The sequence below is a fragment of the Oncorhynchus gorbuscha genome, linkage group LG14 (genome assembly GCF_021184085.1).
Source record: "Oncorhynchus gorbuscha isolate QuinsamMale2020 ecotype Even-year linkage group LG14, OgorEven_v1.0, whole genome shotgun sequence".
NCBI classification, from domain to species: domain Eukaryota; kingdom Metazoa; phylum Chordata; class Actinopteri; order Salmoniformes; family Salmonidae; genus Oncorhynchus; species Oncorhynchus gorbuscha.
In genome coordinates this window covers 45,167,937-45,195,863 of record NC_060186.1, presented here as the reverse complement: position 1 = coordinate 45,195,863, position 27,927 = coordinate 45,167,937, and the positions used below count along the sequence as shown (strand labels likewise).

Sequence of the window (27,927 nt, the reverse complement as noted above, 5' to 3'; positions counted from 1 at the left end):
TTTCTGGGTAATGTGGTCATTGTTGCCAATGCAGTGATGCCAGGTTCCCTGACTTTGTTATTCCAGGTTACATTTTCCGTCCCGCTGGTGGGTCTGCTTCCGGAATCCTGAAACGTCAACCATCAGTTCCAAACTAAACAAACTGCCTCCAGGAACATAAGGAAAACAGTGAACAAATCCAGAGGTAATTTCTCCAAGAAAACCTTGGTGGGAGTAATACATTATGACAGAGGGTGGGGACTTACGCTGTGGTTATTTCCCATGCGCTACCCCTGAGTGTTAAAATGAGCCCCAAATAGGAAATACATTTTTTTTTTAAGATCCTAGAGCTGATGTTTCCGTTTGTAATTTTGCTGACAGGGAAACCTTTTACTATGTTAAACCATTATATTTTGTCGGGCACCAACTGTATTGGCATTTACATGACAATCGGACTGGTGAGTCCAGGCTCCATCGCACAGTCAGCTCTCTCTCTAATCCAATCTTGTTGTTGGTATGGCAGTAGCGAGACCTCAGCAGCGGGGAACCCCTTTGTTGGAGGAAAGTACGATCTGTATGTACTCGGAGACCCAAAAACATGCAGAGGTCACTGGCTTTACTTCCCGGGCTACCTCCTTATGCTGTGTTGACATAAGTGTGTGGTAAGTGGCATTATCACAAACAATGAAACATTTAGCTGAGATCAGAAATACAGTGTAAACATAGTTAATGTTATAAATGACTATTGTAGCTGGAAAGGTTACATGTTTTATGGAATATCTCCATAGGTGTACAGAGGCCCATTATCAGCAACCATCACCCCTGTGTTCCAATGACATGTTGTGTTAGCTAATCCAAGTTTATAATTTTAAAAGGCTAATAGATTATTAGAAAACCCTTTTGCAATTATGTTAGCACATCTGAAAACTGTTCTGATTAAAGAAGCAATAAAACTGTCCTTTTTTAGGCTAGTTTAGAATCTGGAGCACCAGCATTTGTGGGGTTCGATTAAAGGCAAAAAAATGGTCAGGAACAAAGACCTTTCTTCTGAAACTCGTCAGTCTATTCTTGTTCTGAGAAAGGCAATTTCTTGCATGGAATAGCCAAGAAACTGAAGATGTCGTACAGTGCTGTGTACTACTCCCTTCACAGAACAGCACAAACTGGCTCTAACCAGAATAGAAAGAGGACTGGGAGGCCCCAGTGCACAACTGAGCAAGAGGACAAGTACATTGAAGTGTCTAGTTTGAGAAACAGACGTCTCACAAGTCCTCAACTGGCAGCTTCATTAAAGGGTACCTGCAAAACACCAGTCTCAACGTCAAAAATGAAGAGGTGACTCTGGGATGCTGGCCTTCAGTATACTTTATTGACATGGAAAGTAAACACTTATATTGTCAAAGTAAACATATAGCGACGATGGTCATAGACTGGAATATTCTAGACTGTTTGTAATTAAGCAATGATAATGATAGTGATAAGCATATTAACAGCACTAACAATAAACAATAAAAAAATAAATAAATGGCTAATATGAATAATCACACAATACTTATCACTGACTTTCCCTCAGGTTGTGGCAGGATGCCACACATTTGGCTGCTTAAAACACAATATTTAGGTTTTTTACCAAGTATGTATTTATTAGGAATCAAGGTAAGACCCAAGTGCAGACTGTGTGAAGTAACAATGTTTATTGTAAAAACAGGGGAAGGCAAAACACAGGTCAAGGCAGGCAGGGGTCGATAATCCAGAGTAGAGGTCAAGGTACATACAGGGTCAGTTCAGGCAAAGGTCAGTAATCCAGAGGCCCGTTCCTGTAGGTTCATGCTCTACAACATCCGCAGAGTACGACCCTGCCTCACACAGGAAGAGGCGCAGGTCCTAATCCAGGCACTTGTCATCTCCCGTCTGGATTACTGCAACTCGCTGTTGGCTGGGCTCCCTGCCTGTGCCATCAAACCCCTACAACTCATCCAGAACGCCGCAGCCCGTCTGGTGTTTACATTTACATTACATTTAAGTCATTTAGCAGACGCTCTTATCCAGAGCGACTTACAAATTGGTGCATTCACCTTATGACATCCAGTGGAACAGTCACTTTACAATAGTGCATCTAAATCTTAAAGGGGGGGGGGGGGGAATACTTATCCTATCCTAGGTATTCCTTAAAGAGGTGGGGTTTCAGGTGTCTCCGGAAGGTGGTGATTGACTCCGCTGTCCTGGCGTCGTGAGGGAGTTTGTTCCACCATTGGGGGGGCCAGAGCAGCGAACAGTTTTGACTGGGCTGAGCGGGAGCTGTACTTCCTCAGTGTTAGGGAGGCGAGCAGGCCAGAGGTGGATGAACGCAGTGCCCTTGTTTGGGTGTAGGGCCTGATCAGAGCCTGGAGGTACTGAGGTGCCGTTCCCCTCACAGCTCCGTAGGCAAGCACCATGGTCTTGTAGCGGATGCGAGCTTCAACTGGAAGCCAGTGGAGAGAACGGAGGAGCGGGGTGACGTGAGAGAACTTGGGAAGGTTGAACACCAGACGGGCTGCTGCGTTCTGGATGAGTTGAAGGGGTTTAATGGCACAGGCAGGGAGCCCAGCCAACAGCGAGTTGCAGTAATCCGACGGGAGATGACAAGTGCCTGGATTAGGACCTGCGCCGCTTCCTGTGTGAGGCAGGGTCGTACTCTGCGGATGTTGTAGAGCATGAACCTACAGGAATGGGCCACCGCCTTGATGTTGGTTGAGAACGACAGGGTGTTGTCCAGGATCACACCAAGGTTCTTAGCGCTCTGGGAGGAGGACACAATGGAGTTGTCAACCGTGATGGCGAGATCATGGAACGGGCAGTCCTTCCCGGGAGGAAGAGCAGCTCCGTCTTGCCGAGGTTCAGCTTGAGGTGGTGATCCGTCATCCACACTGATATGTCTGCCAGACATGCAGAGATGCGATTCGCCACCTGGTCGTCAGAAGGGGGAAAGGAGAAGATTAGTTGTGTGTCGTCTGCATAGCAATGATAGGAGAGACCATGTGAGGTTATGACAGAGCCAAGTGACTTGGTGTATAGCGAGAATAGGAGAGGGCCTAGAACAGAGCCCTGGGGGACACCAGTGGTGAGAGCGCGTGGTGAGGAGACAGATTCTCGCCACGCCACCTGGTAGGAGCGACCTGTCAGGTAGGAGCGCAACGCAATCCAAGCGTGAGCCGCGCCGGAGATGCCCAACTCGGAGAGGGTGGAGAGGAGGATCTGATGGTTCACAGTATCGAAGGCAGCCGATAGATCTAGAAGGATGAGAGCAGAGGAGAGAGAGTTAGCTTTAGCAGTGCGGAGCGCCTCCGTGATACAGAGGAGAGCAGTCTCAGTTGAATGACTAGTCTTGAAACCTGACTGATTTGGATCAAGAAGGTCATTCAGAGAGAGATAGCGGGAGAGCTGGCCAAGGACGGCACGTTCAAGAGTTTTGGAGAGAAAAGAAAGAAGGGATACTGGTCTGTAATTGTTGACATCGGAGGGATCGAGTGTAGGTTTTTTCAGAAGGGGTGCAACTCTCGTTCTCTTGAAGACGGAAGGGACGTAGCCAGCGGTCAGTGATGAGTTGATGAGCGAGGTGAGGTAAGGGAGAAGGTCTCCGGAAATGGTCTGGAGAAGAGGGGAGGGGATAGGGTCAAGCGGGCAGGTTGTTGGGCGGCCGGCCGTCACAAGACGCGAGATTTCATCCGGAGAGAGAGGGGAGAAAGAGGTCAGAGCACAGGGTAGGGCAGTGTGAGCAGAACCAGCGGTGTCGTTTGACTTAGCAAACGAGGATCGGATGTCGTCGACCTTCTTTTCAAAATGGTTGACGAAGTCGTCTGCAGAGAGGGAGGAGGGGGGGGAGGAGGAGGATTCAGGAGGGAGGAGAAGGTGGCAAAGAGCTTCCTAGGGTTAGAGGCAGATGCTTGGAATTTAGCGTGGTAGAAAGTGGCTTTAGCAGCAGAGACAGAGGAGGAAAATGTAGAGAGGAGGGAGTGAAAGGATGCCAGGTCCGCAGGGAGGCGAGTTTTCCTCCATTTCCGCTCGGCTGCCCGGAGCCCTGTTCTGTGAGCTCGCAATGAGTCATCGAGCCACGGAGCGGGAGGGGAGGACCGAGCCGGCCTGGAGGATAGGGGACATAGAGAGTCAAAGGATGCAGAGAGGGAGGAGAGGAGGGTTGAGGAGGCAGAATCAGGAGATAGGTTGGAGAAGGTTTGAGCGGAGGGAAGAGATGATAGGATGGAAGAGGAGAGAGTAGCGGGGGAGAGAGAGCGAAGGTTGGGACGGCGCGATACCATCCGAGTAGGGGCAGTGTGGGAGGTGTTGGATGAGAGCGAGAGGGAAAAGGATACAAGGTAGTGGTCGGAGACTTGGAGGGGAGTTGCAATGAGGTTAGTGGAAGAACAGCATCTAGTAAAGATGAGGTCGAGCGTATTGCCTGCCTTGTGAGTAGGGGGAGGGTGAGAGGGTGAGGTCAAAAGAGGAGAGGAGTGGAAAGAAGGAGGCAGAGAGGAATGAGTCAAAGGTAGACGTGGGGAGGTTAAAGTCGCCCAGAACTGTGAGAGGTGAGCCGTCCTCAGGAAAGGAGCTTATCAAGGCATCAAGCTCATTGATGAACTCTCCGAGGGAACCTGGAGGGCGATAAATGATAAGGATGTTAAGCTTGAAAGGGCTGGTAACTGTGACAGCATGGAATTCAAAGGAGGCGATAGACAGATGGGTAAGGGGAGAAAGAGAGAATGACCACTTGGGAGAGATGAGGATCCCGGTGCCACCACCCCGCTGACCAGAAGCTCTCGGGGTGTGCGAGAACACGTGGGCGGACGAAGAGAGAGCAGTAGGAGTAGCAGTGTTGTCTGTGGTGATCCATGTTTCCGTTAGTGCCAAGAAGTCGAGGGACTGGAGGGAGGCATAGGCTGAGATGAACTCTGCCTTGTTGACCGCAGATCGGCAATTCCAGAGGCTACCGGAGACCTGGAACTCCACGTGGGTCGTGCGCGCTGGGACCACCAGATTAGGGTGGCCGCGGCCACGCGGTGTGGAGCGTTTGTATGGTCTGTGCAGAGAGGAGAGAACAGGGATAAACAGACACATAGTTAACAGGCTACAGAAGAGGCTACGCTAATGCAAAGGAGATTGGAATGACAAGTGGACTACACGTCTCGAATGTTCAGAAAGTTAAGCTACGTAGCAAGAATCTTATTGACTAAAATGATTAAAATGATACAGTACTGCTGAAGTAGGCTAGCTGGCAGTGGGTGCGTTGTTGACACTACACTAATCAAGTCGTTCCGTTGAGTGTAATAGTTTCTACAGTGCTGCTATTCGGGGGCTAGCTGGCTAGCTAGTAGTGTTGTTTACGTTACGTTGCGTTAAAAGAACGACAATAGCTGGCTAGCTAACCTAGAAAATCGCTCTAGGCTACACAATTATCTTTGATACAAAGACAGCTATGTAGCTAGCTATGTAGCTAGCTACGATCAAACAAATCAAACCGTTGTACTGTAATGAAATGAAATTAAAATGTGATACTACCTGTGAATGCGACCGGGTTGTTGAGTTCTATTCAGAAGACGTTGGCTAGCGTTGGCTAGCTGTTGGCTAGCTAGCAGAGTCTCCTACGTTAAGGACGACAAATAGCTGGCTAGCTAACCTCGGTAAATTAAGATAATCACTCTAAGACTACACACTCTAAACCTAAACAACACAATTATCTTGGAACGAAGATACGAAGACAGCAAAGACAGCTATGTAGCTAGCTAACACTACACTGATCGAGTCGTTCAGTTGAGTGTAATAGTTTTCCCAGTGCAGCTAATCAGTGGACGTTAGTTAGCTGGCTAGTGAAGACTACGTTAGGACGGCGAAATACGATAATTACGCAATTATCTTTGATACAAAGACGGCTATGTAGCTAGCTGAGAAGAAATTGCTAAGATTAGACAAATCAAACCGTTGTGCTATAATGAAATATAATGAAATTAAATGTAAAAAGTTATACTACCTGCGGGAGCAAGCGCCGATGCGACCACTCGCTCCAAACCGGAACCCCGCTCCTCCGCTCTCTCCACTGGCTTCCAGTTGAAGCTCGCATCCGCTACAAGACCATGGTGCTTGCCTACGGAGCTGTGAGGGGAACGGCACCTCAGTACCTCCAGGCTCTGATCAGGCCCTACACCCAAACAAGGGCACTGCGTTCATCCACCTCTGGCCTGCTCGCCTCCCTACCACTGAGGAAGTACAGTTCCCGCTCAGCCCAGTCAAAACTGTTCGCTGCTCTGGCTCCCCAATGGTGGAACAAACTCCCTCACGACGCCAGGAAAGCGGAGTCAATCACCACCTTCCGGAGACACCTGAAACCCCACCTCTTTAAGGAATACCTAGGATAGGATAAGTAATCCTTCTCACCCCCCCCCCTTTAAGATTTAGATGCACTATTGTTAAGTGACTGTTCCACTGGATGTCATAAGGTGAATGCACCAATTTGTAAGTCGCTCTGGATAAGAGCGTCTGCTAAATGACTTAAATGTAAATGTAAATGTGGAGCAAAGGTACAGGATGGCAGCCAGGCTCAGGGACAGGCAGAGTGGTCGGGCGGGCAGGTACGGGGTCAGGACAGACAAGGGTCCAAAACCAGGAGAATGAGAAAAAGAGAACCTGGAGAAAAACAGGAACTGAGACAAAACGCTGGTTGACTTGAACAAAGACAAACTGGCACAGACAGAAACAGGTAAATACCCAGAGGATAAGTGGGAAAGGTGAGCAATACCTCGGGGGGGGGGGGACACAAGCACAAGGACAGGTGACAACAGATCAGGGCATGGCAGTATTTGTTTGTCTTCATCATTTAAGTTTTCAAATTCTTCGTATTGATTTTTAATTTGGGGGAAAAATGGATTTCTATTGTCAAAATATCTGTCACAGTTTTACAGAAAATACACATGTCTCTATCTCTTCCTTGGGGCAGAATGAGCACAGCCTGTCCTCTCTAGGCTGCCAGGTTTTCCTGTGATGACTGGTCTCTTAGGCCAGGCTGTGTTCAGAGTCTGTACATAGTTAGTGCATTCTTAAGTTTTCTGTCAATCACAGTTTGTTTGTGATTTCTTTCCAATAGGGTTTATATTTCTATTTTTGCTTTGTGATAATCTGGATAGGCCAGATATTCTGAGTGCTGTCCTGAGGCTTTGTTCGGTTGGTAGTGGTTAGTGAATTGTGCCTCAGGCAGTTGGCAGTTGAGGGCTTTGTAATAGTAGGGGTTCACTTGTTTTTAAATTATTATCAAATTTGGTCTCTCTTTTTTGGATATTAATCAGAAGAAGGAACTGGCCTAATTCGGCTCTGCATGTGTTGTTTGGAGTTTTTCTGTTTACGCTGAGGATGCTCTTACAGAATTCCTCATGTTTTCAATGCGGGTGTTTGTCCCATTTGTCAAATTCTTGTTTTGTAAGCGGACCCCACATTTCATTGCCATATTATGCTATTGGTTCTAGTATTTATTTGAATATTTTGATCCAGATCCTAATTGGTATGTCTAATTTGATATATATTTTAATGGCATTGCAGAGTATCCAACTGACAATCTCTTAGAAAAAAATATAAAATGTAAACATTTAAAAATAACTGATGTTGGCACAAGATGGAGGGAAGGTCGGGGCATAACTATTGGAATTACAGTTAATTAAAATGCATGCTTAATGCAGTATAAATTAATGTATAGAATGTATGATACAAGAGACAATTCACAAATTCTACAGCACAACGGCAGATTCATGTCTCAAGTGTAAAACAAATAGTGACTCAATAATCCATGTTTTCTGGGAATGCTATGAAGTCCTGAAGTTGTGGGCGGAGCTAGAATGTTGGCTGTCAGAAGTATTACAATGTGAACTAACGTTTAATCCGTCTGTCTGAATATTTCAAGACATGGCAAATGGGGGTGTAGTGATATACTCAATGAGCTGGATGATTCTTTTATCATCACTCATCTTGAAAATACTTGGAAGTCAATCAATCTGCCATCATTGACTTAATGGAAAAATCTAATTATTTATATTATTGAAATATTAAAATAGCATGAGCGACCGAGAAAAACAAATTGGTACAATTTAAGGCCAAGTGGCAAACAATAATGCAGGCACTAGAGATGGGGGTGTGAGCATGCGAGTCTAGGCAGATGAGATGTAGTCATTGTTTCTGTAAATTGTTGTTTGTATGTATGTTTGTTATAAAAAAGAAAGCCCTCCTTGCTTTGTCTTTCAGTTCATTCATAGCCAGGTTGAAGTTCCCTGTGGAGCCGATTTATTGTCCCAAATACTTTGGTGTGTGTATTGTATGTGAGTGGAGCCCAGTAAAAATGGATATCGGTTTCTTTGACATCTGGATCTTTTCTGAAATATCATAACAATTCAGCACCCTGCTACTCATGCCAGGAATATAGTATATGCATATGATTAGTAGGTGTGGATAGAAAACACTCAGACGTTTATAAAACTGGTTAAATCACGGCTGTGACTATAACAGAACGTGCGTTTCATCGAAAAGCGTAGGAAAATCTGATCACTGAAAATGGGAAAATATATCCATGCGCCACTAGGACCCATTGTTGAATGTGGTTCACATTAAATGGGGCCGAGGTTGCAATACCTACAGCTTCCACACAATGTCAACAGTCTTGTCATTTGCCTACGTCATTTATTTCTTGGTCAAACGGACACAAGGTAGCGCCTTTCTTCCGGTCTCTGACCGGATATTTTGGTTGAGATTTACCCGGACATTATTTCCAGACGTACAGCTATAGAATATACATCGCTTCGTGATCAATTTGATCGCTTATTAACATTTACTAATACCTAAAGTTGCATTACAAAAGTATTTCAAAGTGTTTTGTGAAAGTTTATCGTCTACTTTTTTAATTTAAAAAAATGACGTTACGTTATAAAACGCTATTTTTTTCCTTGATCACACAGTCTTCATAGATCGATATCTAGGCTATATATGGACCGATTTAATCGAAAAAAAGACCCAATAGTGATGTTTATGGGACATCTAGGAGTGCCAACAAAGAAGATGGTCAAAGGTAATGAATGTTTTATATTTTATTTGTGCGGTTTGTGTAGCGCCGACTATGCAAATTATTTTGTTTACGTCCCCTGCGGGTCTTTTGGGGTGTTACATGCTATCAGATAATAGCTTCTCATGCTTTCGCCGAAAAGCATTTTAAAAATCTGACTTATTGCCTGTATTCACAACGAGTGTAGCTTTAATTCAGTACCCTGCATGTGTATTTTAATGAACGTTTGAGTTTTAACGAGTGCTATTAGCATTTAGCGTAGCGCATTTGCATTTCCAGATGTCTAGATGGGACGCCTGCGTGTCGGGTAGGAGCAAGAGGTTAACTTCTTCGAGACAGGGGGCGCTCTTTTAATTTTTGGATAAAAAAGGTTCCCGTTTTAAACAATATATTTTGTCATGAAACGATGCTCGACTATGCATGTAATTGACAGCTTTGGAAAGAAAAACTCTGACGTTTCCAAAACTGCAAAGATATTATCTCTGAGTGCCCCAGAACTAATGCTACAGGCGAAACCAAGATGAAATTTCATACAGGAAATGGTCCAGAATGCCCTGAATGCCCTGTGTTCCAATGTCTCCTTATATGGCTGTGAATGCGCCAGGAATGAGCCTGCACTTTCTGTCGTTTCCCCAAGGTGTCTGCAGCATTGTGACGTATTTGTAGGCATATCATTGGAAGGTTGACCATAAGAGACTACATTTACCAGGTGTCCACCCGGTGTCCTCCGTCGAAATTATTGCATAATCTCCAGGTCCATGCGCGTTCCATTTTCTTCAGAGGAGAAACCAAACTGCCACGAATGATTTATCATCGATAGATATGTGAAAAACACCTTGAGGATTGATTCTAAACAATGTTTGCCATGTTTCTGTCGATATTATAGAGTTAATTTGGAAAAAAGTTTGCGTTGTAATGACTTCGCCTCCCTACCACTGAGGAAGTACAGTTCCCGCTCAGCCCAGTCAAAACTGTTCAAAACTGTTTTCGGGGGTTTTCTTACCCAAACGTGATGAACAAAATGGAGCGATTTGTCCTACACAAATAATATTTTTGGAAAAACTGAACATTTGCTATCTCACTGAGAGTCTCCTCATTGAAAACATCTGAAGTTCTTCATAGGTAAATTATTTGATTTGAATGCTTTTCTTGTTTTTGTGAAAATGTTGCATGCTGAATGCTAGGCTTAATGCTATGCTAGGCTATCAATACTCTTACACAAATGCTTGTTTAGCTATGGTTCAAAAGCATATTTTGAAAATCTGAGATGACAGTGTTAACAAAAGGCTAAGCTTGAGAGCAAATATATTTATTTCATTTCATTTGCGATTTTCATGAATAGTTAACGTTGCGTTATGGTAATGAGCTTGAGGCTATAAATAGGATCCCGGATACGGGATTGCTCGTCGCAACAGGTTAATTATCTATAGACTTGGCTATGTTCCAAAAGGATTTTCTAACAAGTTTTATTTTCTAACAGTTTGAATTGAGGTGTGTTCCACCTCCTCATTAATTCATATAGAAGTAGCCCAATTCACTGTTGTGGACAATTTATGTTGGAAGCTTTACTGAGCCGGACAAACTTCTCTCTTCGAGGAGAATCAAAAATGCAGTTTAATAAAAATAAGGATAAGAATATGAAATAAAAGTAATGAGTAATTAAAGAGCAGCAGTAAAATAACAATAGTGAGACTATATACAGGGGGTACCGATACAGAGTCAATGTGTGAGGGCACCGTTTAGTTGAGGTAATATGTCTGTGGCAGACCAGGGGGTTGGGTCAAGACGTTTACACAGATCAGACACAGACAGAGTATGATTAGCTCAGTTTCAAGAGTGTTTATTAAATAATAAATCAAAAGAAAAGTATAGGACTCCCAATGAGACCCTTTCCGCGATGTCATCTTCTGGGCTCCGGGTCTTGCTGTATCCTGTCGGGCACACAAACTCAAACGTCTTTTCCCGGGCACCGTCTCAAACTACACGGAGGTCACCTTACTTCCCCCAATCTTCCCCCTGTGTGCTGCCCTTCTGGCAGCTTTATGGGGCTTGTACAGCTGGTGAGCAATCAGCCCTTGATTACTCACCAACTCCCCAATTAGTTCTGGGCGGAGAGCCTGTCGAGACCTGGCACGTCCAGCAGATGGAGCCATCGCCTCATGATGTATACTCCGTCTGTCACCAGGCCTCGACGAGTCTCCCTCTGGTGGCAGACCTGCTGTACGCCACACACCCCTCCCCCTTAGCTCTGTCAGAGAGGGGACTGCTGTCAGTGCGACGTACGGCTCCCTTCTCGATAGGGCATCCAAATTTCCGCGCTTCGCCCCTGACCTGTGCACAACAGAAAAAGAGAAGCGTTGAAGGGACAAGAACCACCTACCCAATCATTTGTGTCCTTTCCCCTGGCCATCCAGACCAAGGGAGCATGGTCCATGACCAGAGTGAAGTGGGTACCCAACAGGTAATACTTGAGTGTTTAGCGACCACTTCACCACAAGACACTCTTTCTCCACAATGAAGTACTTTTTCTCTCTGGGAACCAGCTTTCTGCTGATGTACATGATGGGGTACATTTTGAGTGTCAAAATTGTGAGTCACATGCGTGTGTATCGTCAACGGTGCCAAATAAGTGTTTTTAGTAGGTTTCCTAAATAGCTCAGTTGGGAGAGCGTTAGACTTTAAAATATAAAGGTCCCTGGTTCGATCCTGAGTTTCGAGATTAGATGTTGTTCGTAAGACAAGGTTGCATGAAGTGTGAACTGGAGTTTTCTTGGATCCACAAAAACAATGTATTTTTGGAGAATGGGGGAATCGATCCCACTACCTCTCGCATGCTAAGGAAGCAATCTACCATTTGAGCTAATTGCCCAGCCAGTAAGATTTTTCATAAGGAGCAACAAAGAGTGTCCAGTCTTGTCAGGCTATGTTGTTGGTGGATTTGTTAGTTTACACGTTCGTCCATTTCACTGTTTTCGGGAGGCGGGCCCTGGTTAGATCAGTGAGGCGGGAAGCTACAGCCGCAAAGTTGGGGATAAATTGGCTATAGTATCCTGCCAGTCCCAGGAAGGACTTGTCCTGTGTCTTGGTGTGTGGAACGGGCCATTCATGCACCACGTGAACCTTCCTCTCCTGTGGCTTGACGTTCCCCAGTCTGATCAAAGACCCCAGATACTACATCTCCTCGAAACCTAGTTTGCACTTCTTGGGGTTTGCCGTCAACCCGGCTTGTCTGAGCGAATACAGCACCGCCTGGAGGCATGTCGAGTGCTCTTCCCAACCTTGGGGTCGAAGTACTTTGTTCATCAGCTGTTGGAATGTGGGTGTGGCTCCGTGGTGACCATGGTGACCAAACTGATACCACCAGTCTGTTGTCGACAACGCCATCTTCTCCCTGGAGGAGGCTGCAAACGGTACCTGCCAATATCCAAAGGTCCAAGGTCAAGGGTGTTGATGTACCGGGCCTTTCCCAATCGGTGGATGAGCTCGTCCACCCTCGACATAGGATATGCGTCAAACAAGCTGATGTCGTTCACCCCCCAGAAATCATTACAGAAGCAGAGGCTACTGTCTGGTTTGGGCACCAACACGATGGGGCTGCACCATGCACTGAGGGACTCTTCAACGACCCCCATCCTCAGCATACATTCCATTTCCTGCTTCACGGCCTTCCTTCAGGCCTCAGGAATCTGATATGGCCTCTTTCTTACTGTTTCGCCGGGCCGGGTACGGATGTTGTGTTCAGTGAGGGTCGTGAGGCCCTTCTTCTCGGAGAACACGGCCGTGTTCCGATTGTCAAGGTCCCTGAGCTCTTGCTTCTGGACCGGGTCGAAGTCCTCATTGCTCAGGACCACCATTGGTCCCGTTGGCGTTCTGGGTCCCGACCACAACATGGACAACGCTGTCCTTATATGCCACTTCTTCAACAGGTTCACGTGGTAAATTTGTTGAGGTTTCCGTCTCTCCGGTTGCCGTACACAGTAATTGATAGGTTCCATCTTCTCGACCACCTCGTATGGTCCATGCCATGTTGCCAGGAATTTACTTTCGGCTGTGGGGATCAAGACCGTCACCCTGTCTCCCACCTGGAATTCTTGGGGCTGGGCTCCCCGATTGTAGACCTGGGCTTGGGCGCGTTGGGCCTTCTCCATATGTTCCCTCACGATGGGCCATATGGCTGTCATCTGCTCCCTCATTGTCTCCATGTGCTCTGCCACGCTGCGTAATGGGGTCGGTTGGGCTTCCCACACCTCCTTTGCGAGGACCAGTAGGCCGCATTGCCTCCTAGAACGAGGAAAAGCCAGTGGAAGATTGGGGTACTTCTGGGATTGAGAACATTAGGTGGAGTAGTAGCTGGTCCCAGTTCTTCCCGTCCTGCTCGATGACCTTCCGCAGCATCTGTTTGAGCATTTTATTAAAGCGCTCGACGAGCCCCTCCATCTGCAGGGTGAAAAACAGAGATCCGGATCTACTTGATCTGCAGGAGGGCACAACTCTTTCTTGAGGCGGGACATAAACTGTCATGTTTTGTCATTTATTATCATGTCTTATCTCTGTGCTTCCCTTCTATTCGTTTCCCTCTGCTGGTCTTATTAGGTTCTTTCCCTCTTTCTATCCCTCTCTCTCCCCCTCCCTCTCTCCCTCTCTCGCTCTCTCTCTCTATCGTTCCGTTCCTGCTCCCAGCTGTTCCTCATTCTCCTAACTACCTCATTTACTCTTTTCACACCTGTCCCCTATTTTGCCCTCTGATTAGAGTCCCTATTTCTCCCTCTGTTTTCCGCTTCTGTCCTTGTCGGATCCTTGCTTGATGTTCGCTGTTCTGTGTCCTTGTTCCGCCCTATCGTGTTTTACCTTCTTCAGATGCTGCGTGTGAGCAGGTGTCAATGTCAGCTACGGCCGGTGCCTTCCCGAAGCGACCTGCAGTCTGTGGTCGCGTCTCCAGTCATTCCTCTCTACTGACGAGTGGATTTCAGTTTTCCTGTTTTGCTTTTACCTAGATAATATCCAGGATTATCGCTTTTGTTTAAAACTGGAATAAAGACTCTGTTTCCGTTAAGTCGCTTTTGGGTCCTCATTCACCAGCATAACAGAAGGATCCGACCAAGAATGGACCCAGCGACTACGGATTCTCGCAACACTGCCGTCGAGATCCAGGGAGCAATGCTCGGCAGACACGAGCAGGAATTGTCTGCTGCTCGTCATGCCGTTGAGACCCTGGCCGCTCAGGTTTCCGACCTCTCAGGACAGTTTCAGAGTCTTCGTCTCGTGCCACCAGCTACTTCCTGGTCTTCCGAGTCTCCGGAACCTAGGGTTAATAACCCACCATGTTACTCTGGGCAGCCCACTGAGTGCCGCTCCTTTCTCACCCAGTGTGATATTGTGTTCTCTCTCCAACCCAAAACATACTCAAGAGAGAGAGCTCGGATCGCTTACGTCATTTCACTCCTTACTGGTCGGGCTCGGGAGTGGGGCACAGCTATCTGGGAGGCAAGGGCTGAGTGTTCTAACAATTATCTGAACTTTAAAGAGGAGATGATACGGGTTTTTGATCGTTCAGTTTTTGGTAAGGAGGCTTCCAGGGCCCTGGCTTCCCTATGTCAAGGTGATCGATCCATAACGGATTACTCTATAGAGTTTCGCACTCTTGCTGCCTCCAGTGACTGGAACGAGCCGGCGTTGCTCGCTCGTTTTCTGGAGGGACTCCACGCTGAGGTTAAAGATGAGATTCTCTCCCGGGAGGTTCCTTCCAGCGTGGACTCTTTGATTGCACTCGCCATCCGCATAGAACGACGGGTAGATCTTCGTCACCGAGCTCGTGGAAGAGAGCTCGCGTTAACGGTGTTCCCCCTCTCCGCATCTCAACCATCTCCTCCCTCCGGCTCAGAGACTGAGCCCATGCAGCTGGGAGGTATTCGCATCTTGACTAAGGAGAGGGAACGGAGGATCACCAACCGCCTTTGCCTCTATTGCGGTTCTGCTGGACATTTTGTCATTTCATGTCCAGTAAAAGCCAGAGCTCATCAGTAAGCGGAGGGCTACTGGTGAGCGCTACTACTCAGGTCTCTCCATCAAGATCCTGTACTACTTTGTCGGTCCATCTACGCTGGACCGGTTCGGCTGCTTCCTGCAGTGCCTTGATAGACTCTGGGGCTGAGGGTTGTTTTATGGACGAAGCATGGGCTCGGAAACATGACATTCCTTTCAGACAGTTAGGGAAGCCCACGCCCATGTTCGCCTTAGATGGTAGTCTTCTCCCCAGTATCAATTGTGAGACACTACCTTTAACCCTCACAGTATCTGGTAACCACAGTGAGACCATTTCCTTTTTGATTTTTCGTTCACCTTTTACACCTGTTGTTTTGGGTCATCCCTGGCTAGTATGTCATAATCCTTCTATTAATTGGTCTAGTAATTCTATCCTATCCTGGAACGTTTCTTGTCATGTGAAGTGTTTAATGTCTCCAATCCCTCCTGTTTCTTCTGTCCCCTCTTCTCAGGAGGAACCTGGTGATTTGACAGGAGTGCCGGAGGAATATCATGATCTGCGCACGGTCTTCAGTCGGTCCAGAGCCACCTCCCTTCCTCCTCACCGGTCGTATGATTGTTGTATTGATCTCCTTCCGGGGACCACTCCCCCTCGGGGTAGACTATACTCTCTGTCGGCTCCCGAACGTAAGGCTCTCGAGGATTATTTGTCTGTTTCTCTCGACGCCGGTACCGTGGTGCCTTCTTCCTCTCCCGCCGGAGCGGGGTTTTTTTTGTTAAGAAGAAGGACGGTACTCTGCGCCCCTGCGTGGATTATCGAGGGCTGAATGACATAACAGTTAAGAATCGTTATCCGCTTCCCCTTATGTCGTCAGCCTTCGAGATTCTGCAGGGAGCCAGGTTCTTTACTAAGTTTGACCTTCGTAACGCTTACCATCTCGTGCGCATCAGAGAGGGGGACGAGTGGAAAACGGCATTTAACACTCCGTTAGGGCATTTTGAATACCGGGTCCTGCCGTTCGGTCTAATGCTCCAGCTGTCTTTCAGGCATTAGTTAATGATGTACTGAGAGACATGCTGAACATCTTTGTTTTCGTCTACCTTGACGATATCCTGATTTTTTCACCGTCACTCGAGATTCATGTTCAGCACGTTCGACGTGTACTCCAGCGCCTTTTAGAGAATTGTCTCTACGTGAAGGCTGAGAAGTGCGCCTTTCATGTCTCCTCTGTCACATTTCTCGGTTCTGTTATTTCCGCTGAAGGCATTCAGATGGATCCCGCTAAGGTCCAGGCTGTCAGTGATTGGCCCGTTCCTAAGTCACGTGTCGAGTTGCAGCGCTTTCTAGGTTTCGCTCATTTCTATCGGCGTTTCATTCGTAATTTCGGTCAAGTTGCTGCCCCTCTCACAGCTCTTACTTCTGTCAAGACGTGCTTTAAGTGGTCCGGTTCCGCCCAGGGAGCTTTTGATCTCCTCAAGAAGCGTTTTACATCCGCTCCTATCCTTGTTACTCCTGACGTCACTAAACAATTCATTGTCGAGGTTGACGCTTCAGAGGTGGGCGTGGGAGCCATTCTATCCCAGCGCTTCCATTCTGACGATAAGTTCCATCCTTGCGCTTATTTTTCTCATCGCCTGTCGCCATCAGAACGCAACTATGATGTGGGTAACCGCGAACTGCTCGCCATCCGCTTAGCCCTAGGCGAATGGCGACAGTGGTTGGAGGGGGCGACCGTTCCTTTTGTCGTTTGGACTGACCATAAGAACCTTGAGTACATCCGTTCTGCCAAACGACTTAATGCACGTCAAGCTCGTTGGGCGTTGTTTTTCGCTCGTTTCGAGTTCGTGATTTCTTATCGCCCGGGTAATAAGAACACCAAGCCTGATGCCTTATCCCGTCTCTTTAGTTCTTCTGTGGCTTCTACCGACCCCGAGGGGATTCTCCCTGAAGGGCGTGTTGTCGGGTTGACTGTCTGGGGAATTAAGACACAGGTAAAGCAAGCACTCACTCACACTGCGTCGCCAGGCGCTTGTCCTAGTAACCTTCTTTTCGTTCCTGTCTCTACTCGTCTGGCTGTTCTTCAGTGGGCTCACTCTGCCAAGTTAGCTGGCCACCCCGGCGTTCGGGGTACGCTTGCTTCTATTCGCCAGCGGTTTTGGTGGCCTACTCAGGAGCGTGACACGCGCCGTTTCGTGGCTGCTTGTTCGGACTGCGCGCAGACTAAGTCAGGTAACTCTCCTCCTGCCGGTCGTCTCAGACCGCTTCCCATTCCTTCTCGACCATGGTCTCACATCGCCTTAGACTTTATTACCGGTCTGCCTTCGTCTGCGGGGAAGACTGTGATTCTTACGGTTGTCGATAGGTTCTCTAAGGCGGCACATTTCATTCCCCTAGCTAAGCTTCCTTCCGCTAAGGAGACGGCACAAATCATCATTGAGAATGTGTTCAGAATTCATGGCCTCCCGTTAGACGCCGTTTCAGACAGAGGCCCGCAATTCACGTCACAGTTTTGGAGGGAGTTCTGTCGTTTGATCGGTGCTTCCGTCAGTCTCTCTTCCGGTTTTCATCCCCAGTCTAACAGTCAAGCAGAAAGGGCCAATCAGACGATTGGTCGCATATTACGCAGCCTTTCTTTTCGAAACCCTGCGTCTTGGGCAGAACAGCTCCCCTGAGCAGAATACGCTCACAACTCGCTTCCTTCGTCTGCTACCGGGCTATCTCCGTTTCAGAGTAGTCTGGGGTACCAGCCTCCTCTGTTCTCATCCCAGCTCGCCGAGTCCAGCGTTCCCTCCGCTCAGGCTTTTGTCCAACGTTGTGAGCGCACCTGGAGGAGGGTCAGGTCTGCACTTTGCCGTTACAGGGCGCAGACTGTGAGAGCCGCCAATAAACGTAGGATTAAGAGTCCTAGGTATTGTCGCGGTCAGAGAGTGTGGCTTTCCACTCGTAACCTTCCCCTTACGACAGCTTCTCGCAAGTTGACTCCGCGGTTCATTGGTCCGTTCCGTGTCTCTCAGGTCGTCAATCCTGTCGCTGTGCGACTGCTTCTTCCGCGACATCTTCGTCGCGTCCACCCTGTCTTCCATGTCTCCTGTGTCAAACCTTTTCTTCGCGCTCCCGTTCGTCTTCCCTCCCCCCCCCGTCCTTGTCGAGGGCGCACCTATTTACAAGGTACGGAAGATCATGGACATGTGTTCTCGGGGACGTGGTCACCAGTACTTAGTGGATTGGGAGGGTTACGGTCCTGAGGAGAGGAGTTGGGTTCCATCTCGGGACGTGCTGGACCGTTCGTTGATTGATGATTTCCTCCGTTGCCGCCAGGGTTCCTCCTCGAGTGCGCCAGGAGGCGCTCGGTGAGTGGGGGTGTACTGTCATGTTTTGTCATTTATTATCATGTCTTGTCTCTGTGCTTCCCTTCTATTCGTTTCCCTCTGCTGGTCTTATTAGGTTATTTCCCTCTTTCTATCCCTCTCTCTCCCCCTCCCTCTCTCCCTCTCTCGCTCTCTCTCTCTATCGTTCCGTTCCTGCTCCCAGCTGTTCCTCATTCTCCTAACTACCTCATTTACTCTTTTCACACCTGTCCCCTATTTTGCCCTCTGATTAGAGTCCCTATTTCTCCCTCTGTTTTCCGCTTCTGTCCTTGTCGGATCCTTGCTTGATGTTCGCTGTTCTGTGTCCTTGTTCCGCCCTGTCGTGTTTTACCTTCTTCAGATGCTGCGTGTGAGCAGGTGTCAATGTCAGCTACGGCCGGTGCCTTCCCGAAGCGACCTGCAGTCTGTGGTCGCGTCTCCAGTCATTCCTCTCTACTGACGAGTGGATTTCAGTTTTCCTGTTTTGCTTTTACCTAGATAATATCCAGGATTATCGCTTTTGTTTAAAACTGGAATAAAGACTCTGTTTCCGTTAAGTCGCTTTTGGGTCCTCATTCACCAGCATAACATAAACTCTGTACCTTGGTTTGTCAAGATCTCGTTCGGGATGCCCACCCGGCTAAAGAGATGGAACAGCTCCCGGGCGATTCCCTTGGATACCGCCACCCGTAGTGGAATGACCTAGGGATACCGATTGGCATAATCTGCCAGGATGTCGCCAGGATGTACCAGTGTCCTCATGCAATTTTTACCAGGGGTCCCACTATGTCCATGGTGATGCGTTCAAAGGAAACCCCGATGATCGGTAAGGGGAACAATGGGCTTCAGAAGTGGGCTTTCGGGGCCGTGAGTTGACACTCCGGAAAGCTGCGACAGTAGTCTTCCACGGCCCTCCTCAACACGGGCCAGTGGAACCGGGCGGCAATCCGTTCCCAGGTCTTCCCCATTCCCATGTGCGCCCTCAACAGGTGGGTGTGGGCCAGCTGAAGAACGGATCCCACATCGCGTCGGGGCAGCAACAATACTTCTCGAAGTTCCCCCTGTTGACATGACACCTGATACAAAAAGTTATTCTTGATTTGGAAATGGGGGTATCGCCAGTCACTCAATCCCGGAAGTAGCTGTCCATTCACCGCTATCACTTGGGCTGCGGCGGTTTTCAAGTTCGGATCCTCCCACTGGGCCGTCCCGAATTGTCCCCTCAGTTGGCCCCCAGGGGGGTCTCGACTTTCCCCCTCGAAATCGAAGAGGGGGAGGATGGGCTCCTCCTCCAGGGATTCCCCACGGGGTTCGGGTTCTGGCGCCCCCTCCGACTTCAGAGCCGTAGACCCATGCTATTGGTCGTCCCCGCTCTCTTCTTTGGCCGGCTCGTACCTTCTTCCTCAACTCGTGCCCCCATTGGGCCGTGAACAGAGGACATTCCCGTCCCACTAGGAGAGGTACCAGCAGCTCGGGCATTGCAGCCACCATCATCTGGCAGCTCCCTTGTGGCGTCACGATGGTGGTCCATACGGTTGGATACCGCTTTGTGTCACCATCTCCCTACCCCTTTCGGTCTCCTGGTTCAGCAGGCTCGTGGTTACGAGTGTAACTGTTAATGGGATTTATATGTACATAAGAATGATTAGAATATTCGACCCTGAAACCATATGATTGTATGAAATTGATTAGAATCATGAGATTATTCTAATGATGTGTGTGATTTCAGTCAGTAGAATTATATATATATGTGAGTGTAGGTTTTTGTTAGAATTAGAGTATAACAATATATCTGTATTATAATATCTTAAAAACAGACTGTCTGAGCAAGATTCGGTGTCGACCTTGGCTGGGAGCCACAGAGTACTTCCCAGGGTCTCACTACCTTGAGGCAGGACAGGGATGGATTTTCACGGACTCCCCTAATCTTTCTCGGCTGGGTAGGAGGACAGTATGTGCGTAGCATACCTACTATTTGTGTGTGTATGTATGTGCGTTGCTATAAAATGGATGTCTTTGTAATCTTGACTTTAGAACGTTTTCTGAATAAACTGTACTAACCTTTTGCAAAAGCTGAGTCTTTGACTAATTATTATTATACCCATGGTCTTACAAACCTCGGGGATTGGTCAGAGCTATTGATTGTCAGTTATTATCATTGGGATAGAAAATTATTGTGACAACTTGGTCCTTCGAACCAGATTTCAATACCTGTTTTCTGTCGTACAATGGGAGCACCGAAAACCGTACACGGACGGATCGGTATTCCGTAAGTTAAAGACCTGGCCTCTGGAAATTGAGGTTCCATTTCAGGCCAGTGGCAAACTGGTACACGACAGAAAAAGGTGACAAAATCCAACCAACATTGAATTCTCAGCTGCAAGATAAGTTCGGTGATCTTTATTCATTAGTTTGGGGTTAAATTCTAAACTTACAAAAAATTTAAGCAAGATAAATGTGAGGGAGGATTTTAACTGTAAAACAGTAAGTAAGATTTGTATCGGGTATACCGTCCATATAATCTAATGTAGAGAAATGTTAAGACAAAAGTATCTATGTTAGTGTTGGCGGCACTGGGTCACAGATCTAATTAAGACATTTTGAACTACAGTATCTAACAGTAAGACCTAAAAGTAAAACTGATTGAAGTACAATATCTAACAGGAAGACCTAAAAGTAAAACTGGTTGAAGTACAGTAGCCGTAAAACATAATATAGAAGGCGAAATAAAGTAAAGTGAGATCAACTGAGGGAACAGGTCCGCAATGACCTGAGGTACATGTGCACTACCATAAATAAAAATAGCTTAATAATTGAGGTCGGTGAGGAATGGCCGAAAGGTTATTTGAGGGATGGCCGAGAGGTTATTAGCAAGGGATATAAATAGGTGCTGTTAGAGAGGACGGTAATTCTATGCGAACAAGATAACTCAAATGGTCAGTTAACAAAAGGGAATTAGCCAAAGATCCGATTTCCACACATGGGGAGTAATGACATACACATCAATAGTGAGACACATAGTAGTAATTTAATCAGAATTTTAAAAGCAAACACATAGAATAAGGAGATATATATTTATCAGTCAGAAGTCATAAGGAACTAAAATAAGTAGAACTTGTAGTCGTATGAAGTGTGAGATCTAAATGATATATCAGGATTCATACAAATAATTATTGTAAAATTCTAGGAAAGATTAACGGGAGGAATTTATCAACATAGGATAAGGATAATAATGGCAAAAAGCACAGACAGAAGAAGATGAGACAGGAAGCTTGGTCAGGAAAATCAGAAAAGTAATCAAATTAACCGTTTACCTTTGATGATCTTGGGATGTTTTCACTCAGGAGACTCCTAGTTACACAACGAATGTTCCTTTTGTTCCAAAAATATTATTTTTATACCCAAAATACCGACGTTTGTTTGTCGCGTTATGTTCAGAAATCCACGACAACGCAGACGGAAATTCCAAATAGTCTTCAAAATGTCCACAGAAACACGCCAGGGTAGTGGGTTCGATCCCCGGGACCAAAATGTATGCACATGACTGTAAGAAAAAGCAAATGGCATATATTATTATTATTATATTATGTCAAACGTTTTTATAATCATTCCTCAGGTAGTTTTTAAAATAGATATTCGATATTATATCAACCGAGTGTGTAGGTTTTTCACTAACAGCTTTACTCTGTAGCGCAAAAACTCACTCTGAGAGCCCCCACCTATCCACTTACGCAATGTGATCTTTCACGCTCATTTTTCAAAATAAAAGCCTGAAACTATGTCTAAAGACTTGACACCTTGGGGAAGCCAGAGAAAAAGGAATCTGGTTGATATGTCTTTAAATGGAGGATAGGCATGCATAGGAACGAAAGGGTTTCTAAATAAGAGGCACTTCCTGATTGGATTTTCCTCATGGTTTCGCCTGCAATATCAGTTCTGTTATACTCACAGACAATATTTTGACAGTTCTGGAAACTGTGTTTTCTATCCTAATCTGTCAATTATATGCATATTCTAGCATCTGGTCATGAGAAATAGGCCGTTTACTTTGGGAATGTTATTTTTCCAAACATAAAAATAGTGCCCCCTCGCTTCAAAAGGTTAAAGAAAATTGTGAATACATCATGAATACAATCGTTTTAGCCGACATGTTGTGGTTCATCTGATGAAGGTGCACATGGGCCTATTTATATAATCAATACGAATTTGGAGGGCAGAAATTATTAAATATGAATGCATTAGACCTCTCACTAAAGGTGTTAGTTATACAAAAGTTGTATTTAACAGTTTTGCAGCATGCAAAGGTCTTTGTTTGCCAGACAAATCATTGGGTCGAAACTACAGAACAATACAAAACAAGAGAACACACATGGTTAATGTTCTTGGGAAAAAATATTATAAGTCCACTCAAGTTTCTTAAACTGTCTTCTCACTGTGATTAGAGCGATGTTAATGTTGCGTGGTGATGCCAGCAGATTCCAAATTGCCTTTACTGAACACTCATCTTCCACCATCATGAGTCGAGGTTTCCTGGAAATGGAATACCATTGTAGATGCTTTGTTTTGGTTGATGGCCAAAATTAAAAACAGTAAATTCATTTGTGAATTTAATCGCTTTATAGTTTAATTATTTAACCTCTTGCGACGAGCAATCCCGTATCCGGGATCGTAATTATAGCCTCAAGCTCATTACCACAACGCAACATTAACTATTCATGAAAATCGCAAATGAAATGAAATAAATATATTGGCTCACAAGCTTAGCCTTTTGTTAACAACACTGTCATCTCAGATTTTCAAAATATACTTTTAAACCATAGCTAAACAAGCATTTGTGTAAGAGTATTGATAGCCTAGCATAGCATTTTAGCGTAGCATTTAGCGTAGCATTTAGCGTAGCATTCAGCATGCAACATTTTCACAAAAACAAGAAAAGCATTCAAATAAAATAATTTACCTTTGAAGAACTTCAGATGTTTTCAATGAGGAGACTCTCAGTTAGATAGCAAATGTTCCGTTTTTCCAAAAATATTCTTTGTGTAGGAGTTTTGTACATCACGTTTGGCTACCAAAAAAAAACAAAAATTTTGTCATCAAAAATAATATGTCGTTTAGAATCAATCCTCAAGGTGTTTTTCACATATCTCTTCGATGATATATCGTTTGTGGAAGTGTGCTTTCTCCTCTGAATCCCATGGAAAAATGTTTGCAGCTGAAGATTACGCACCAATTTCAACAAAGGACACCGGGCGGACAGTCTGGTAGTCTCTTATGGCCAATCTTCCAATGATATGCCTACAAATACGTCACAATGCTTGCAGAGACCTTGAGGAAACGGCAAGAAGTGTAGGCTCGTTCCTGGCGCATTCACAGCCATATAAGGAGACAATGAAAAACAGCGCCTCAAATTTTGCTCACTTCCGGTTTGAAGTTTCATCTTGGTTTCGCCTGTAGCATCAGTTCTGGGGCACTCACAGACAATATCTTTGCAGATTTGGAAACGTCAGAGTGTTTTCTTTCCAAAGCTGTCAATTTCAATTATATGCATGGTCGAGCATCTTTTCGTGACAAAATATTGCGGTTAAAACGGGCACGTTTCTTTTATCCAATAAAATGAAATAGCGCCCCCATAGCTTCAAGAGGTTAAAGAAGAAGTTACAGGTCTGTGAGAGCCAGAAATCTTGCTTGTTTGTAGGTGACCAAATGCTTATTTACCACCATAATTTGCAAATAAATTCATTAAAAATCCTACAATGTGATTTTCTGGATTTTTTTTCTCATTTTGTCTGTCATAGTTGAAGTGTACTTATGATGAAAATTACAGGCCTCTCATCTTTTTAAGTGGGAGAACTTGCACAATTGGTGGCTGACTGAATACTTTTTTGCCCCACTGTATATACATTAAGATATAAAGGGGGAATATGGATACGGGGGAAGGGGGAATATGGATACATTCACCAAAATGTATTAAATATATATGTTTAAACCCTTTCTCATGCTTGGAGTCTTCAGAGATTTAGAAAAAAAAATTGTGACATAAAACCCTGTCTCTGCCACAACATATAGTCATTATTACATTATGTTTTTAACATAAACATTAACATTATCCAAACCACAAGCTAGAATGAGCGCATTTTCATTTCACTGGCAGAATAGGGAACTTTTGACTTCCTGTGTATTTGTCTGCTCATAGTGAACCAAAGTCCAGCATTCATAGTTAATTGGCAGATGGGGCTTGCACACAAACTTTGTGGGTGGCATTGTTTACTTCTAATGACCAACACTCATCAATCTCAGCTCTTCTCTCGGCACATTTTTTATGTTTGTTTTTCCACTAACATTTGTCATCATGCCTGTGGGGTGTTATGTTTGTAATTAGCAGAGAAAGACAGGAGTTAGCTTTCACCATTCTACCTACCAGAGATTTACCCTGATGCTTCCAGATGTTTGGGGCTATCAAGAATGATGCTTACGGTGACCAAAGATTATCAGAGGGATTTCAGACTGAATGGATGGGGAATCCATTTAGACGACAGCTGAGAAGTGATGTGATACCATCGTTTTCTCCATTAACAAAATGTGTTATATATATATATATATATATATATATATATATATATATATATATATATATATATATATATATATATATATATATATATATAGCATCAACCACTACCCTGAGAGCTCTTGATTCAGCATTTCATGTGGCCCTCAGCGTCATTACCAATCAAAAACTTCTAACACATTGTGATCTCTACAGTGCCGTTGGCTAGTCGTCATTGACCTTGCATAAGCTTAAACACTGCTATACACTGATTTATAAGGTCATACTGGGTAAAATGCCACTTTATCTCTGTTCTTTTTTAATCAGATCAGTAAATAAATAGAAATTACAGTCCCATTCTCACGTTGGTGGAGTTTATACACTTGATCGATGTAAATACCATAGAAGCAAGTAATTGTCTTTTGGTCAGCTGTTTTTTAGTTATGACATTTTTGTTTCTTTACGTAATATGTAATTGTTGTACTGTATGTGTGTTTATAGTTTTGTTTAATGTTTTGTTAGTGTATGTCATTTGTTTTGTCTGAGACCTTGTTCTCCCTGTTGCTGTTGGACCAGGTCTTTCTTGCAAAAGCAATTGTATCTCTATGAGAAAAACCTGTATAAAGAAAGGTTAAATAAAATAAAACATTTAAAATGTAAGATTCTCAATTAGAGGTAACATAGCATTACCTAGACTAGGTACATTTGCAAGCTAATGGAATAGCCGTTAGCTAAATCATATAGCTAGCTATAGTTTGGACACTCACTGTCTATCAATTTCGCATATGCCATGGTAGTCACAACTAGACTGGTAGCTATCTTCAGCAGAGTAAACATTTGTCTATTTGTTCTATCTTTGATTACAGTTAGCTAACCTAAGCAAGCTAACGTTAGCAAATAAGAGCAACTCAATCTGGTAGCCATCTATTCCACCCTTGTCTGGAAAATACTAAAAATGGAATTGTCGATATAGTGAACTCACTCTCGGTGTGTTGGTAGTAATGATGAAGGTGTAAAAAGTGTCTATGGTTGGTTAGTTGATTCTCACTTGACTAACAATCTTGCTCCCTATTTAGTGATGCTAACTAACTAACACCAAGCTGAAAATATTAAAATGTCAATGTTAGATGTGCTCAGCTAGCCAGTCTAATAGAAATCAATACAGTTAGTGGGGTGGTTAAATTATGTATTGTTGTGTGTTTTGTTGTAGGTGTTACTGTACACAATCTGATTCCACCAACATGTGTTTCCAACCCCTAGCTCTGCACTAGGTGAAGGTAAATTGGTAAAAATATTTACACATTTTTTATTTTTATTTTACCTTTATTTAACCAGGCAAGTCAGTTAAGAACATATTCTTATTTTCAATGACAGCCTGGGAACAGTGGGTTAACTGCCTGTTCAGGGGCAGAACGACAGATTTGTACCATGTCGGCTCGGGGGTTTGAACTCGCAACCTTCTGGTTACTAGTCCAACCACTAGGCTACGCTGCCGCCCCCATTGACAGCTAACATAGCTCAATTTACAGTAAGCATGGCATAAACATGAATTGGTAGTGTTTGTATGGGTTTGTGTTTGTGTTATGGGGTTACAGGTGGTTAGATGTAGCCTCAGAACCACAGAGTACCTTCCAGACCGTGTAATCAATTTAATCTACCCTTTTCTCTTTGTAAATCTCATTCCAGAGCCCTGCTGAAAAATACCCCAAGGGAACGACATTTTTGGTATGAGGGAGGGACCACACCTTGTGGTAATGGAACACAACAAGATTGTAGGACAAGAACAAGCAAGGGACACTGAAAGGTAATGACACAACAGTAGACACAACCACCTCATTCTTCTCTCTGCAGATTTCCAAAACACAATACAAAGAGACATCAACAAAAATCCCCTGCTACTATTGACAAGAATGATCTGTCAAAGTCAATGGACTGGGGGAGTTTTACAGATAGGTCTTTGAGATGAGGAAGGGGGTTTAGTTGTGCTTAGAGATACAGTAAATGTATTGTTGTGTATGAAAATGTTTGAAAGGTGCCATTTCTCCTCAAGCTCACTTACACAACAATACGTACTATGTAAAAGACTTTTCACACCTTCTGCTGCCCCCAGCCCATTCACATTGTTGACTGATCTCTCTGCTCAAAAGCTGCTTCCAATGTCCCTCATTGTCCCTAAACAGTACACTAGTCTGTCTCTAAACACTTAGGTCCCAATTGGTTTGACACCTTTACCAACAATGTCATGTTACTCTACGTGCCTTCCACAAGTGTAAAATGGTAACACCACAGTCATGTCTTTCCAGGAGACATGCAGTACCAGCAAATCTTCTGCAAGAGGTCCAAACAGTTGGTGGTTGGTCTATGAGCCCTACACCACTTCCGACAGTCTTATCCAGCTGGCCATACACCGCAGATGGGTCAAAACCATCGCCACAAACACTCGGCTTCCACAGCCCACCATGCCAAACACCATTGCCAGTGTACCGAAGCCGGATAAAGGGCCATAAAATAAATATGGATTTTTCCTCAAAATTTGTCTGGCTTTATAGATTCACAGAAGATATTTAAACAAGCTGTACAGGGCTTTGTAGCATCAACCTGATTTTAGACATTCAGATATATCCAAACAATATTCATTTGTCAAAATCTAAAATACAGGGAAGTGAAAAATATATAATGCTAATTCAAAAATAGCTAGGTATTAAAAAATAATGTTATATGGTAAAAGTAACAAAAGTAAGAACAGTGGGAGGTGTCTCAGAGGTAACAAAGTGCAGAGAACTGTAGCTACAGATTCTTATAACAGATGTGATTCAAGCAAAGCTTTTTGGTATCAATTACTTGGAATAAGAGGAAAGATACTGTTTGGTGTAGCACAGATAATTGTTGACCAACCTTAGCTTGGCGATGGTGCCTTAGTCCTTAAAACAGGAGTCTCAAAATGTCCATGTCCAGTTGCCAGGGTCCATTTTGAATTTAGAAAATGCTCCATTAATGAAACAAT

At 45.0% G+C, this 27,927-nt stretch overlaps 1 long non-coding RNA gene across 1 annotated transcript; it reads left to right on the top strand.

Moving 5' to 3' along the window:
- The first annotated feature begins 72 nt into the window (after positions 1-72).
- LOC123995587 lies at positions 73-27,519 on the top strand. The gene is made up of 4 exons (XR_006831860.1): positions 73-184; positions 503-641; positions 26,610-26,727; positions 27,227-27,519. It is a non-coding gene; the product is annotated as an uncharacterized LOC123995587 (long non-coding RNA).
- Positions 27,520-27,927: the final 408 nt, after the last annotated feature.